The following is a 15,650-nucleotide window of genomic DNA, read 5'->3' as shown; positions in this document are numbered from 1 at the left end:
GAGCCATCTGATTCATTGAATGATGGATCTGAGTTTGCCTTTTTGTCCAAAATGTCATTTAAGGTGCTCCAAAGCTTTTTACTATCATTCTTTATATAATTGATCTTTGTTTCATAGTACAGTTTCTTCTTCTTTTTGTTCCGTTTAGTCACATGATTTCTCAATTTGCAGTACTTTTGCCAGTCGGTTGTGCAGCCAGACTTATTTGCCATTCCTTTTGCCTCATCCCATAAATAAATGTAATGGGTGCATGCTTATTAATAACTGGAATAAGCAATTTCATAAATGTGTCAAGTGCAGCGTCTGGTTGCTCCTCATTACACACCACAGACCAGCAAATATGATTTACATCAACATAGGAATCACTACAAAACGTATTGTATGACCTCGTACACACTATATTAGCCCAGCCTTTGGAACTTTGTTTTTCCTAGATATGGCTGCTGTATTGTGATCACTACATCTGACGGATTTGGATACTGCTTTAAAGCCGATTTCTTCAGTGTTAGTAAAGATGTGATCAATACATGTGGATGATTTCATTCCTGTGCTGTTTGTAAATACCCTGGTAGGTTGACTGATAACCTGAACCAGGTTGCTGGCACTGGTTACAGTTTGAAGCTTTTTCTTGAGTGGGCAGCTTGATGAAAGCCAGTAAATATTTAGGTCACCCATAGCAGCTTCCCACAAGCATGGGCTTTAGGTGAGGCAGATGAACCTGTAGCCATATTACTTCAACAGCATTTAACATGACACACTATCTAAGCTTTACATGAATGTGGCTCTGAATATAGACCGCAACACCGCCCCATTGGCATTTCTGTATTTTCTGTAGATGTTATAATCATGTATTGGTACCACTGTATCATCAAAGGTATTACCTAAGTAAGTTTCAGAGATGGTCAGAATATGAATGTAATCTGTTACTAGCAAGTTATCGATTTCATGAACCTTGTTTCTTAATGTGGGCTATTTTTAGCACAATTAAAAATACACAGACATTCCCCAAATTTACCTTTATTGTAAGTCATGATGACTTGTGTTTAGTAAAAAGCACTTTTAAAATGTCTAGTAGATGGCTATTGCCTTACCAATGTGTTAAAAGCCAATGACTTGTCAGGCTATATTGCAAGTAGTCTTGCGTCTAAATGTTCCCCAGAATCCCCCTTTCCTAATTAGCCAAATGTCACTTAAATATGAACAAATATATCCTGAATATATTTGTAATATATCATGAATAAATAGAGGTTATTGACACGTTTCTACTATTCCGTGGGTGACTTTTATTTAGAAAATGTACGAAACTCGGTGACACGGAAGTACTTATTTTGTGTTTCTGAGGAGACGCTGATTCACATACGCCATAATGGGACTGACATAGGGATGATATCCCTAGCCAAATCTGTGGAGGAAACAAACACAGCAGCGGTGCTACTAGCATTGCCTCTGAAACTCATGAAAACGTTTGAGGAGTCTGCCGCCCAAGTATTTCAATAAAAAAGGAGAAACGCGGTAAGCGGCTTTGTATTAAGTTGTATGTTTGAAGTGCAGTTATGCAGAAAAATATGTTCGCTTTCATACAAGAGAATAGAATCGCAAATATATTTCTAGGTAGCTAGCTAACAGTTAGCTGTATGTAGCCAACTAGCTTTTAAGTAGTTATTTTATAGAACGCTATTTTACTAGTTAACCATATCGTTCCAGCTAAGTAGGTGAGCCCATTCAATTACCGCTTTAGCTTGCAGCGCTAGCATTGTTTGCTGGCTATGTAGCCAGTTAGATAGCTTGGTAACTAGCCTAGCTATTTTGCTCGTTGGACTGAGCTCATATTCACGACTCCATAGAAAGGTGCCAGTTACCTCGGTGTTCCTCCAGATGTTTGAATACCTGCCTCCAAATCTATCTTGAGACATCATGGAGGAAGAACAGGACTTCACTCTGAGCGGTCCAAATGCTGCCAGTATTGATGCTGCTGACCTGAGTGAGTATGGATTTATCAGTTGCATTTAGCTATCTAGCTGAAGACAAACTGCATGTGCAATTGCGGCCTTCAATTCGGGGCATCTGCAGGAATCCCTCTTCATACTTCTATTGGTCCATTTTTAAGCTAGGACAGGCGAGGGCGCTCCAATACAGTAGGTGGCGTTAATGCAAAATAAAGTTGGATGCCAGCCGCCGATAAACCCCACAGAAGAAGGGTCAGGGGCGACAAAGGTAACTAGCTAGCCGTACACCTGTAGACAGTGTCATTCGGCCCCGCCTGTTGGGCAGTGTTTTCCCACAGTCCTGTTAACGACACAGAATTCAAAACTGCACTGTTTGTTGTAGCCTTTCTTTCACTGATAATTCGCTGTGAAAGTGACGGCCAATTCCGCTTTACCTAATTTCCCTTGCTGATTTGAATGGGCTACCAAGATATATTATAATATAATATAATATAATATAATATGCCATTTAGCAGATATCATCACATTCATGAAAATACGGTCAATTAAGTGTGTGTGTGTATTATTTATTTATTTATTTATATATATATATATATATATACTGCTCAAAAAATAAAGGGAACACTTAAACAACAAAATGTAACTCCAAGTCAATCACACTTCTGTGAAATCAAACTGTCCACTTAGGAAGCAACACTGATTGACAATACATTTCACATGCTGTTGTGCAAATGGAATAGACAACAGGTGGAAATTATAGGCAATTAGCAAGACACCCCCAATAAAGAAGTGGTTCTGCAGGTGGTGACCACAGACCACTAATCAGTTCCTATGCTTCCTGGCTGATGTTTTGTTCACTTTTGAATGCTGGCGGTGCTTTCACTCTAGTGGTAGCATGAGACGGAGTCTACAACCCACACAAGTGGCTCAGGTAGTGCAGCTCATCCAGGATGGCACATTAATGCGAGCTGTGGCAAGAAGGTTTGCTGTGTCTGTCAGCGTAGTGTCCAGAGCATGGAGGCGCTACCAGGAGACAGGCCAGTACATCAGGAGACGTGGAGGAGGCCGTAGGAGGGCAACAACCCAGCAGCAGGACCGCTACCTCTGCCTTTGTGCAAGGAAGAGCAGGAGGAGCACTGCCAGAGCCCTGCAAAATGACCTCCAGCAGGCCACAAATGTGCATGTGTCTGCTCAAACGGTCAGAAACAGACTCCATGAGGGTGGTATGAGGGCCCGACGTCCACAGGTTGGGGTTGTGCTTACAGCCCAACACCGTGCAAGACGTTTGGCATTTGCCAGAGAACACCAAGATTGGCAAATTCGCCAATGGCGCCCTGTGCTCTTCACAGATGAAAGCAGGTTCTCACTGAGCACATGTGACAGACGTGACAGAGTCTGGAGACGCCGTGGAGAACGTTCTGCTGCATGACCGGTTTGGCGGTGGGTCAGTCATGGTGTGGGGTGGCATTTCTTTGGGGGGCCGCACAGCCCTCCATGTGCTCGCCAGAGGTAGCCTGACTGCCATTAGGTACCGAGATGAGATCCTCAGACCCCTTGTGAGACCATATGCTGGTGCGGTTGGCCCTGGGTTCCTCCTAATGCAAGACAATGCTAGGCCTCATGTGGCTGGAGTGTGTCAGCAGTTCCTGCAAGAGGAAGGCATTGATGCTATGGACTGGCCCGCCCGTTCCCCAGACCTGAATCCAATTGAGCACATCTGGGACGTCATGTCTCGCTCCATCCACCAATGCCACGTTGCACCACAGACTGTCCAGGAGTTGGCGGATGCTTTAGTCCAGGTCTGGGAAGAGATCCCTCAGGAGACCATCCGCCACCTCATCAGGAGCATGCCAAGGCGTTGTAGGGAGGTCATACAGGCACGTGGAGGTCACAAACACGACTGAGCCTCATTTTGACTTGTTTTAAGGACATTATATCAAAGTTGGATCAGCCTGTAGTGTGGTTTTCCACTTTAATTTTGAGGGTGACTCCAAATCCAGACCTCCATGGGTTGATACATTTGATTTCCATTGATAATTTTTGTGTGATTTTGTTGTCCGCACATTCAACTATGTAAAGAAAAAAGTATTTAATAAGATTATTTCATTCATTCAGATCTAGGACGTGTTGTTTAAGTGTTCCCTTTATTTTTTTGAGCAGTGTATATACAGTGAGGGAAAAAAGTATTTGATCCCCTGCTGATTTTGTACGTTTGCCCACTGACAAAGAAATAATCAGTCTATAATTTTAATGGTAGGTTTATTTGAACAGTGAGAGAAAGAATAACAACAACAAATCCAGAAAAACGCATGTCAAAAATGTTATAAATTGATTTGCATTTTAATGAGGGAAATAAGTATTTGACCCCTCTGCAAAACATGACTTAGTACTTGGTGGCAAAACCCTTGTTGGCAATCACAGAAGTCAGACGTTTCTTGTAGTTGGCCACCAGGTTTGCACACATCTCAGGAGGGATTTTGTCCCACTCCTCTTTGCAGATCTTCTCCAAGTCATTAAGGTTTCAAGGCTGACGTTTGGCAACTCGAACATTCAGCTCCCTCCACTGATTTTCTATGGGATTAAGGTCTGGAGACTGGCTAGGCCACTCCAGGACCTTAATGTGCTTCTTCTTGAGCCACTCCTTTGTTGCCTTCGCTGTGTGTTTTGGGTCATTTTCATGCTGGAATACCCATCCACGACCCATTTTCAATGCCCTGGCTGAGGGAAGGAGGTTCTCACCCAAGATTTGACGGTACATGGCCCCGTCCATCGTCCCTTTGATGCGGTGAAGTTGTCCTGTCCCCTTAGCAGAAAAACACCCCCAAAGCATAATGTTTCCACCTCCATGTTTGACGGTGGGGATGGTGTTCTTGGGGTCATAGGCAGCATTCCTCCTCCTCCAAACACGGCGAGTTGAGTTGATGCCAAAGAGCTCGATTTTGGTCTCATCTGACCACAACACTTTCACCCAGTTCTCCTCTGAATCATTCAGATGTTCATTGGCAAACTTCAGACGGGCATGTATATGTGCTTTCTTGAGCAAGGGGACCTTGCGGGCGCTGCAGGATTTCAGTCCTTCACGGCGTAGAGTGTTACCAATTGTTTTCTTGGTGACTATGGTCCCAGCTGCCTTGAGATCATTGACAAGATCCTCCTGTGTAGTTCTGGGCTGATTCCTCACCGTTCTCATGATCATTGCAACTCCACGAGGTGAGATCTTGCATGGAGCCCCAGGCCAAGGGAGATTGACAGTTATTTTGTGTTTCTTCCATTTGCGAATAATCGCAACAACTGTTGTCACCTTCTCACCAAGCTGCTTGGCGATGGTCTTGTAGCCCATTCCAGCCTTGTGTAGGTCTACAATCTTGTCCCTGACATCCTTGGAGAGCTCTTTGGTCTTGGCCATGGTGGAGAGTTTGGAATCTGATTGATTGCTTCTGTGGACAGGTGTCTTTTATACAGGTAACAAGCTGAGATTAGGAGCACTCCCTTTAAGAGTGTGCTCCTAATCTCAGCTCGTTACCTGTATAAAAGACACCTGGGAGCCAGAAATCTTTCTGATTGAGAGGGGGTCAAATACTTATTTCCCTCATTAAATTGCAAATCAATTTATAACATTTTTATATGCGTTTTTCTGGATTCTCTCACTGTTCAATTAAACCTACCATTAAAATTATAGACTGATCATTTCTTTGTCAGTGGGCAAATGTACAAAATCAGCAGGGGATCAAATACTTTTTTCCCCCACTGTATATGCAGTACCAGTCAAAAGTTTGGACACCTACTCATTCAAGGGCTTTTCTTTATTTTTACTATTTTTTACATTGTATCATAATAGTGAAGACATCAACTATGAAATAACACATATGGAATCATGTAGTAACCAAAGAAGTGCCAAACAAATCACAATATATTTTATATTCTTCAAATAGCCACCCTTTGCCTTGATGACAGCTTTGCACACTCTTGGCATTCTCTCAACCAGCTTCACCTGGAATGCTTTTCCAACAGTCTTGGAGTTCCCTCATATGCTGAGCACTTGTTGACTGATTTTCCTTCACTCTGCAGTCCAACTCATCCCAAACCATCTCAATTGGGTTAAGGTCAGGGGATTGTGGAGGCCAGGTCATCTGATGCAGCACTTCATCACTCTCCTTCTTGGTAAAATAGCCCTTACACAGCCTGGAGGTGGGTTTGTTTCATTGTCCTGTTGAAAAACGATAGTCCCACTAAGCCCAATCCAGATGTGATGGCTTATTGATGTAGAATACTGTGGTAGCCATGCTGGTTAAGTGTGCCTTGAATTCTAAATAAATCAGACAGTGTCACCAACAAAGCACCCCCACACCATAAGACGACCTCCTCCATGCTTTACGGTGGAAAATACACATGCGGAGATCATCCGTTCACCCACACCGCGTCTCACAAGACAAAATCTCCAATTTGGACTCCAGACCAAAGGACACATTTCCACCGGTCTTATGTCCATTGCTCGTGTTTCTTGGCCCAAGCAGGTCTCTTCTTCTTATTGGTGTCCTTTAGTAGTAGGTGTCCTTTAGTAGTAGCAATTCGACCATGAAGGCCTGATTTCACACAATCCCCTCTGAACAGTTGATGTTGAGATTTGTCTGTTAATTTAACTCTGTGAAGGTTTTATTTGGGCTGCAATTTCTGAGGCTGGTAACTCTAGTTAACTTATTCTCTGCAGCAGAGGTAACTCTAGGTCTTCCATTCCTGTGGTGGTCCTCATTTTTATTTTTTTAACATTTTATTTAAGTCTGTTAAGAACAAATTCTTATTTACAATGACGGCCAAACCCGGACGACGCTGGGCCAATTGTGCGCCGCCCTATGGGACTCCCAATCACGGCCGGTTGTGATACAGCCTGGAATCAAACCGGGGGTCTGTAGTGACGCCTCAAGCACTGAGATGCAGTGCCTTAGACCACTGCGCCACTCGGGAGCTCATTAGAGCCATTTTCATCATAGCGTTTGATGGTTTTTGCGACTGCACTTGAAAGAACTTTCAAAGTTCTTGAAATGTTCCGTATTGACTGACCTTCATGTCTTAAGGTAATGATGGACTGTCGTTTCTCTTTGCTTATTTGAGCTGTTCTTGCCATAATATGGACTTGGTCTTTTACCAAATATGGCTATCTTGTGTATACCCTCCCTACCTTGTCACAACACAACTGATTGGCTCAAACGCATTAAGAAGGAAAGAAATTCCACAAATTAACTTTTAAGACAGCACACCTGTTAATTAAAATGCATTCCACGTGACTACCTCATGAAGCTGATTGAGTGAATGCCAAGAGTGTGCAAAGCTGTCATCAAGGCAAAGGGTGGCTATTTGAAGAATATAAAATATATTTTGATTTGTTTAACACTTTCTTGGTTACTACATGATTCCATATGTGTTATGTCATAGTTTTGATGTCTTCACTATTATTCTACAATGTAAAAATAGTACAAATAAAGAAAAACCCTTGAATGAGTAGGTGTGTTCAAACTTTTGACTGGTTGTGTGTGTATGTATGTATACATGTATGTGTGTTTGTGGATGAATTTACTTCTACCACATGCCTTTTTTATGAAGTTTTTGCTCATGTAGACCAAAATGCGCTACGTTTTTGCGCATTGAAGACCCATTCAAAAAAAGTACTGAAGTTGAATAATTACATGGCTGAGGGGCAGTCACTACTTCCTGGTTACTTTCAGTGTATTCTCATGAAGTTCAGCTCTGCAGAACACTGATAAATGCAGGCCAAATCGCCCACCCCTAAGTCTTACGATCTTTTATTTTGGAGTGAACCACTACTTTAAGGAACTATCTTTTGGAATCTGTATTTTAGTATTTGCTGTTCTAATATAACTCAACATTTCTTTCAGGGGATGACAACTTCGATAAGCTTGTTGCAGACTACATGGGATCTCAGACTGGGGAAGCATTGAATCTAAACGAAAAACCATGTAGAAACAGACTTCTGATCCAAGTCGGACTTCTGAGAGAAGACAACCAACTCTCCTGGGGGGCAGTGGTAGACTGGCTTCAAAAGATTTTCCCAATGTATCAGTCTGCAGACTTTCGTTGTCTGATTGAAAGAGGCATTGCAACAACTTTAAGTTTGAGTGGAGATGCAAGACAAGCCTTCCTTGAGTCAAATGTTAACTTTGAATTAGTTGGCCCAATATGTGACAGCATTGGCGTTGGTAGAGCTGATCTTTTGGAAATGACAGATTTTTCTGAACAAGCAGAGTCTATTGAGGTCACAAATGGTTTGATACTTGAGTTGAGTAACTTCGTCATCAGGGAGAAAATTGACCCCATTGTCTTGGTGTCTTGGCTACGTCAATTTGACCCAGAGTTCTGTAGTGATGGTAACATCCAGAAAGCTAGCAAAGTCCTTCAGGCAAAGTTAAAAAAATTCAGACTACATTACCGCAATTACCAAACAACCAGACATAGAAGAAATGCTCAGATGGAAACCTTCCTTCAAAGTCCATTTGAACTTGTTAAAGACCCAACTGACGGAAAGAAATCAGGCAAAAGGGGAAGAAAGAAAAGAGGCTTTTTGTCAAAACTTGATAAGCCAGTGGTGAAAATCTTCAAAGAAGAAAGTGAGACTTTTGCCATAACACCAAACGACGAGGGTGTGTGGGAATCTTACTCTCAGGTGAAAGTGAAAGAAGAATACGAGTCTCCAACTGAAGAAAGTCATCATGCGATGAACCAAAACACTCTCGATCTGATAGAGAATCCTGATGCAAGCAAAGGAGAAGCCCTCACACTGCTTGACATCGCCATGCTCTCGGTCCAAAAACTGTCAAGCGTGTATGGTGGGAAAACTGATGCTTCCAAACAAGTTTCCCTTGATCTTCTCAAGAACCAGTACACTCTAACATGTAAAGAAAATGTAGCCATGAAATTCTTTGAAGAGAAAGTTGCATCTCTTAAAGATCAACATTCCATGGCATCACCCTTGCGTTTTCTACACTACAATGCCCATTTTCTTGTTGACATTCACGACGCAATTGAACAGCAGATGATGAGCTTCGAAAACGAGATCATGCAGTCTACTGGAGAAAAACTAGGCCGTGACAGGAACCCGAAATTCCGAAGATTTGTGAACTTTTCTGAAAGTTCTACGTCACGCTACATCCACATGGCCTGTGATGTCTTGAGTCCTCGTGCTGCATCAAAGCAGAACTACAGAAAACACTGGATAGCTTTCTGTGAAGAGAAGAACAATCCCTCCAAACTGACAGTCAACCGCTCAAATCGATTCAATAACTACTTTGAAGCAGCAGCAGGTCTCATTCACCATTATGGTGAGATTGCCCTTTTCTTTTCAGACCTGCTCTTACTGAACAACGATGAATGCCCCAATGTCATTCTGGAGAGTGTTACTGATGATGCCAATGATGATGTCATACAGTCACTTGTATGCGTTCTCGCCATTGTCTACTGCAAAATCCTGGGTCCTTACTGGCAACTTTTGAAGAGCGGAGGAGAGTACTCACTTTTTAGCCAGTATATACTCTGCCTCTACCAAAAACTGCTTGAGTGGGCTAAGGATGCCTCAGGCCTCCTTGAGCCAGATACCATTGCAAATGTGTTTCTCCAGTTGCCTCTGCAAGAGAAGACTTTTGATGGGGTTTTTTCGTACTTCACAACCGGCTCGGGACACATACATGTTGACCTGATCAGGGTCTGTCTTCAGAAGATGGTGAAAGTGATTGCGGCTGTCACTGAGGTCAATTTGAGTGATTTTTTGCCTGGAGGCGCACATTGTCACAACCCCCGTCTGGAAATTTCCACAAAGCTGACAACCTGCACATTTTCCGTCTTGATGGCCGAATACCCCTTTGGTCATGCCTACCCATACAAAAGGAAGAGGCCAGATCAACTTACGAATCTTGCATCAAGTACCAACGAAGAACCAGAGGGCCACTCCATTCCATCTGAAGGTGGTTCTCCTGCTGGTGCAACAAATGCAGAGAGGAAAACCTCCGACACTGTTCCAAGAGAAGAGTACTCCCCTCCTTCCAAGAAAAAGTATCTTGACCAAAGCAAGGCCCAGAAGAGGCCAGTAGGACGTCCGAGAAAAGATCCTGGTCCAGTGACAAAGGACCAGCGTCTGCAAGACGAAACAAACAGAAACGCGGTCATCGCTGCTGTCGCAAAAAACGGAGGACCTTGCAACTGCAAGCAAGATGTTGACAGACTATTGGCCCGATTGGATGGGACAAGCCATGCTCAAAAACGCGAAGCAATCCGCTGTGAGATCAGTTACCAAAAACTGGTCCTGGACTCCAGAGACCCAAGCCTGAATCATATTGGTTTTTCACTCGCAGACATGATCTCAAAGCTGAACAGTGTGTTGCCTGGCGAAGCGTGTAGTTTGGATGATGTCTCAGCCTCTGGACAAGAGAATGAGCGCAAAGCCAACGAGCACAATGAACAACAGAGCGAGCATGAAAATGTCACTACAACCCCTGCTGATGCTCAATCTGGTCAGAGTGTCGACTATGAAAGCAACAAAGGGGATTTGGGAAAGGGTCAAAGAAGTATTGACTTAGGTGGAAACAAAAACATTGTTTCCTACCAGAGCTACAGAGGTAACTTTGATGAATTTCACTAGATATTGTAGGAAGTTAGACGGGTTGGTTGTTCGCAACAAAACCGACGCATGTGCAACTATGGGGAAAAACAGACGGTTTTCTTAGACTGATAACATGTAAACTATATTTTGTCTATGTTTATTGAAAACAATGTTTCTCAATGAGCACTTGTCTCTCAAATACATCGTTACAGCTGTTGGTTAGCTTGCTAGCTAGCAAATTTGAGCCATATTAGCATATAGTAGACATCAGTCAAAACACTTCAAAACAAGGCATGGTATGGTATCTAGAACAAGATCAAATGAGCTGAAACGAGCTTACAATTCACCACATGGCAGTTTCTTGTCATTGTTGCTAGCTATCTGGCCATCCAGAACAATAAGTCTTCTGCCCCTTTGAAGCGCACGCATCGTTTTCGTGATGTTGTCAGCTAACCCGTCTTCAGGAATGCTAGCGTCGCCAAAATCGTATGGGTTGAGGCCAGCTTGATATGTCACCAATATATATTTGAGCAAAAGCAAGTAAAGCAACTTCCCTGTGTTTGACAGAGCCTATTGATTGCTGATGACTGTCATTGCTGTTTTGTAAATGGTACCCAATACATCACCCATCCCAATGGTATTGGTTGGTCCTATATGCAATAAGCCCTTTGCCATTTTAGGCATGGAAGTTTATTTTATTTTATTTTTTGTGGGAAATGTGTGACAAGTTTGCACCATCATAAAATGTTATGTTTGATGTTTAATCTGAACAGACATTATCACGTGTGTTGCAACTCCTGTATTAATTGTAAGTTACATGTTTCTGTCATCTGTCAATTTTTATCGCCCCCTCAATTTTTTACATTTGTTGAAAAAAATCATCAATATGTCATCAATATTTCTGCTTTGATTCCAATCAAATGTGGTGAAATTGTTTTAGTATGATTTCACCTAGATTTATATTTTGTACCTGGAAAGAGAGGATGGAATGCAAACAAGATAATAAAGATTTGTATACTTTCCATTTTGTCAAAACGTTAATTGATATACATGCACATACGGTCAAGTCCATAATAAAAAAAGACTTTGGAGAACACGTTGGAAGGGATCTTGGACCATTCCTCCATACAGAATCTTCCCAGATCCTTGATATCCTTCGTCTGCTCTTATGGACTGCCCTCTTCAATTCAAACCACAGGTTTTCAATGGGGTTCAAGTCCGGAGACTGAGATGTTTTGCAATGGCCATCTCAGTCTCCGGACTTGAACCCCAGGATCTAGAAAGTTTGTGTATGGAGGAATGGTTTAAGATCCTTCCCAAGTGTTATCCAATCTCATAAAACATTTTAGAAAAAGGCTGTGTTGTTATCCTCGCAAGGGGAGGGTGCTAGAGTATTGAAAACGGGTGCCAATAATCTTGACCCCTATCTTGTTTAGATTTATTATCACTTGTTAAACAATCTTTTTCTGAGCAATTGTATTAGTATAAAATATTTCCCCCCTTTTTTCATACAATATAGCTGAGTATATTTATTTTAGTATTTTTTGCTAATCTTTATCAATAACCACGTTTCCATCCACAGTTTTTATGAGAGTAAAGTACAGTATTAGAAATAAATCAGGACAGCTGTGATGGAAACAGGAAGTTTCAGTACAATTTTATAAATGCCGACAGATAATTTGTTTGTTCGACACGAGATCTTTTTGTCAGTAAAATTAATTATGTGAGAAATGGCGTCGGAAATGCCTTTATTCGCAAATATTAATATAACCATCATATCGAAGTAAACTTGGAGTCGCGATGACATGGTGTGTGTTCCTCCCACTACGACTCGGGGAAACCATGCAGTTTATTAGGCTACATATGAAATAAGTTATGATGAACTTCACAGGGTGGTGAAAGTGCACGATATGAGCTTGATACTCCTTTCCAATAAAATGTAGAGGGTCTTATTCTGGTGACATAATCTATGCTTGACTGCCGTTTGACATAAAAATATTCCTGCTCTTATCCATAATCTCATGTGTTGTAGACTAACCTATCAGCAGAGCCTACCCGCATTGGATCTGCGAGCTGTTGGCTAGAGTGCATGTGCCAAGACCAGTGTAGGCACGATTGCTATTTAACACAACAGTTTTAGTGACAAAACTATCGGTAGAGTTGAAAATGCGATGGAAACACATTGAACATTCAATTTTAATTTGGTACATGAAAATTTACGAGAGTACATTTTGTGTGCACTACATCACGGACTGTTTTTATCCGCAACAATTCAGCTTGGTGGAAATGCACATTTTCTTTATGCGGATTATATACTGAACAAAAATGTAACGTGAAGTGTTGGTCCCATGTTTCATGAGCTGAAATAAAAGATCCCAGAAATTGTCCAGATGCCCAAAAAGCTTATTTCTCTAAAATGTTGTTCAGAAATTAGTTTACATCCCTATTAGTGAGCATTTCTCTTTTGCCAAGATAATCCATCCACCTGACAGGTATGGCATATCAAGAAGCTGATTAAACAGCATGATCATTACACAGGTGCACCTTGTACTGGGGACAATAAAAGGCCACTCTAAAATCTGCAGTTTTTGAGGGAGCGTGCAATTGGCATGCTGACTGCAGGAATGTCCACCAGAGCTGTTGCCCGAAAATTGGATGTTCAGTTCTCTACCATAAGCTGCCTCCAACATCGTTTTAGAGAATTTGGCCGGCCTCTCAACCGCAGACCACATGTAACCACACCAGCCCAGGACCTCCACATCCAGCTTCTTCACTTGCGGGATCATCTGAGACCAGCCACCCGGACAGCTGATGAAACTGTGGGTTTGCACAACCAAATAATTTCTGCACAAACTGTCAGAAACAGGGAAGCTCATCTGCGTGCTCGTCGTCCTCGCCAGGGTCTTGACCTGACTGCAGTTCGGCTTCGTAACCGACTTTCAGTAGGCAAATGATGGCCACTGGAGAAGTGTGCTCTTCACGGATGAATCCCGGTTTCAACTGTACCGGGAAGACGGTGTGTATAGCATCGTGGGGGCGAGCGGTTTGCTGATGTCAACGTTGTGTACGGACAATGAACACAATTGCAATTTATCTATGGTAATTTGAATGAACAGATACCGTAACGAGATCCTGAGGCCCACTGGCATGCAATTCATCCAGCGCCATCACCTCATGTTTCGGCATTATAATGCATGGCCCCATGTTGCAAGGATCTGTACACAATTCCTGCAAGCTGAAAATGTCCCAGTACTTCCATGGTATGCATACTCACCAGAAATGTCACCCTTTGAGCATGTTTGGGATGCTCTGGCTCGACGCGTACGAAAGCGTGTTCCAGTTCCCGCCAATATCCATCAACTTCGCACAGCCATTGAAGAGGAGTGGAACAACATTCCACAGGCCACAATCAACAGCCTGATCAACTTTATGCGATGGAAATGTTGCGCTGCATGAGGCAAATTGTGGTCACCAGAGACTGGTTTTCTGATCCAAGCCCCTACCATTTTTTAAACTGTATTTTTGACCAACAGATGCATATCTGTATTCCCAGTCATGTGAAATCCATAGAGTAGGGCCTAACTAATTTTCAATTGACTGATTTCCTTATATGAACTGTAACTCAGTAAAATCTTTGAAATTGTTGCATTTTTATATTTATTTTCAGCATAGAATATTGGCATGAATCTGTCGCCAATTGGATGGAAACCTAGCAATTGGTGCCAATAATTATTGATTGACCTGATGAAATAAGGCTAACCGCATGCATTTATAGTGTATATAGCCTAATAAAACTACTCTACATTACATTTGTTCTGTCTACCACACTATAGCTAACTTAATAGAATAGTTAACTCACACATACACTACCAAGCTTATCTTGTTTGTGGTGCTGGAAGTTACTGCCCCAAAAATCAACATTGTGGATTTTTTTTTGTTATTAGGCCACAATTTCTCTTGACGCTCGTCGTATGTGGCAGGGCTTGCAAACTATTACACACTTCAACGGGAAGCAAAGCCGCGAGCTGCCCAGTGACACGAGCCTACCAGACGAGCTAAATCACTTCTATGCTCGCTTCGAGGCAGGCAACACTGGAGCATGCATGAGAGCATCAGCTGTTCCGGATGACTATGTGATCACGCTCTCCGTAGCCGATGTGAGCAAGACTTTTAAGCAGGTCAACATTCACAAGGCCACAGGGCCAGACAGATTACCAGGACGCGTACTCCGAGCATGCGCTGACCAACTGACAAGTGTCTTCACTGACATTTTCAACATGTCCCTGACTGAGTCTGTAATACCAACATGTTTCAAGCAGACCAACATAGTCCCTGTGCCCAAGAACACAGAGATAACCTGGCTAAATGACTACCGACCCGTAGCACTCACGTCTGTAGTCATGAAGTGCTTTGAAAGGCTGGTCATGGCTCACATCAACACCATTATCCCAGAAACCCTAGACCCACTCCAATTTGCATACAGATCCACAGGTGACGCAATCTCTATTGCACTCCACACTGCCCTTTCCCACCTGGACAAGAGGAACACCTATGTGAGAATGCTATTCATTGACTATAGCTCAGCGTTCAACAACATAGTGCCCTCAAAGCGCATCACTAAGCTAAGGACCCTGGGACTAAATATCTCCCTCTGCAACTGGATCCTGGACTTCCTGACGGGCCGCCCCCAGGTGGTAAGGGTAGGTAACAACACATCTGCCACGCTGAACCTCAACATGGGGTTCCCTCAGGGGTGCGTGCTCAGTCCCCTCCTGTACTCCCTGTTTACCTATGACTGCATGTCCAGGCACAACTCCAACACCATCATTAAGTTTGCCGACGACACAACAGTGGTAGGCCTGATCACCGACGTCGATGAGACCGCCTATAGGGAGGTGGTCAGACACCTGGCCGTGTGGTGCCAGGATAACAACCTCTCCCTCAACGTGATCAAGACAAAGGAGATGATTGTGGACTACAGAGATAAAAAGAGGACTGAGCACGCTCCCATTCTAATCGACAGGGCTGTAGTGGAACAGGTTGAGAGCTTCAAGTTCCTTGGAGTCCACAACACCAACAAACTAATTGGTCCAAACACA

The 15,650-nt window shown here is 42.9% G+C and overlaps 1 long non-coding RNA gene across 1 annotated transcript; it reads left to right on the top strand.

The window, feature by feature from the left end:
• The first annotated feature begins 1,349 nt into the window (after positions 1-1,349).
• LOC311121543 lies at positions 1,350-11,573 on the top strand. Its single transcript, XR_014612294.1, has 3 exons — positions 1,350-1,512; positions 1,845-1,981; positions 7,838-11,573. It is a non-coding gene; the product is annotated as an uncharacterized lncRNA (long non-coding RNA).
• Positions 11,574-15,650: the final 4,077 nt, after the last annotated feature.

This window comes from Coregonus lavaretus (assembly GCF_964263955.1).
Source record: "Coregonus lavaretus genome assembly, chromosome: 3".
NCBI lineage: Eukaryota > Metazoa > Chordata > Actinopteri > Salmoniformes > Salmonidae > Coregonus > Coregonus lavaretus.
This window is presented reverse-complemented; position numbering and strand designations above follow the sequence as displayed.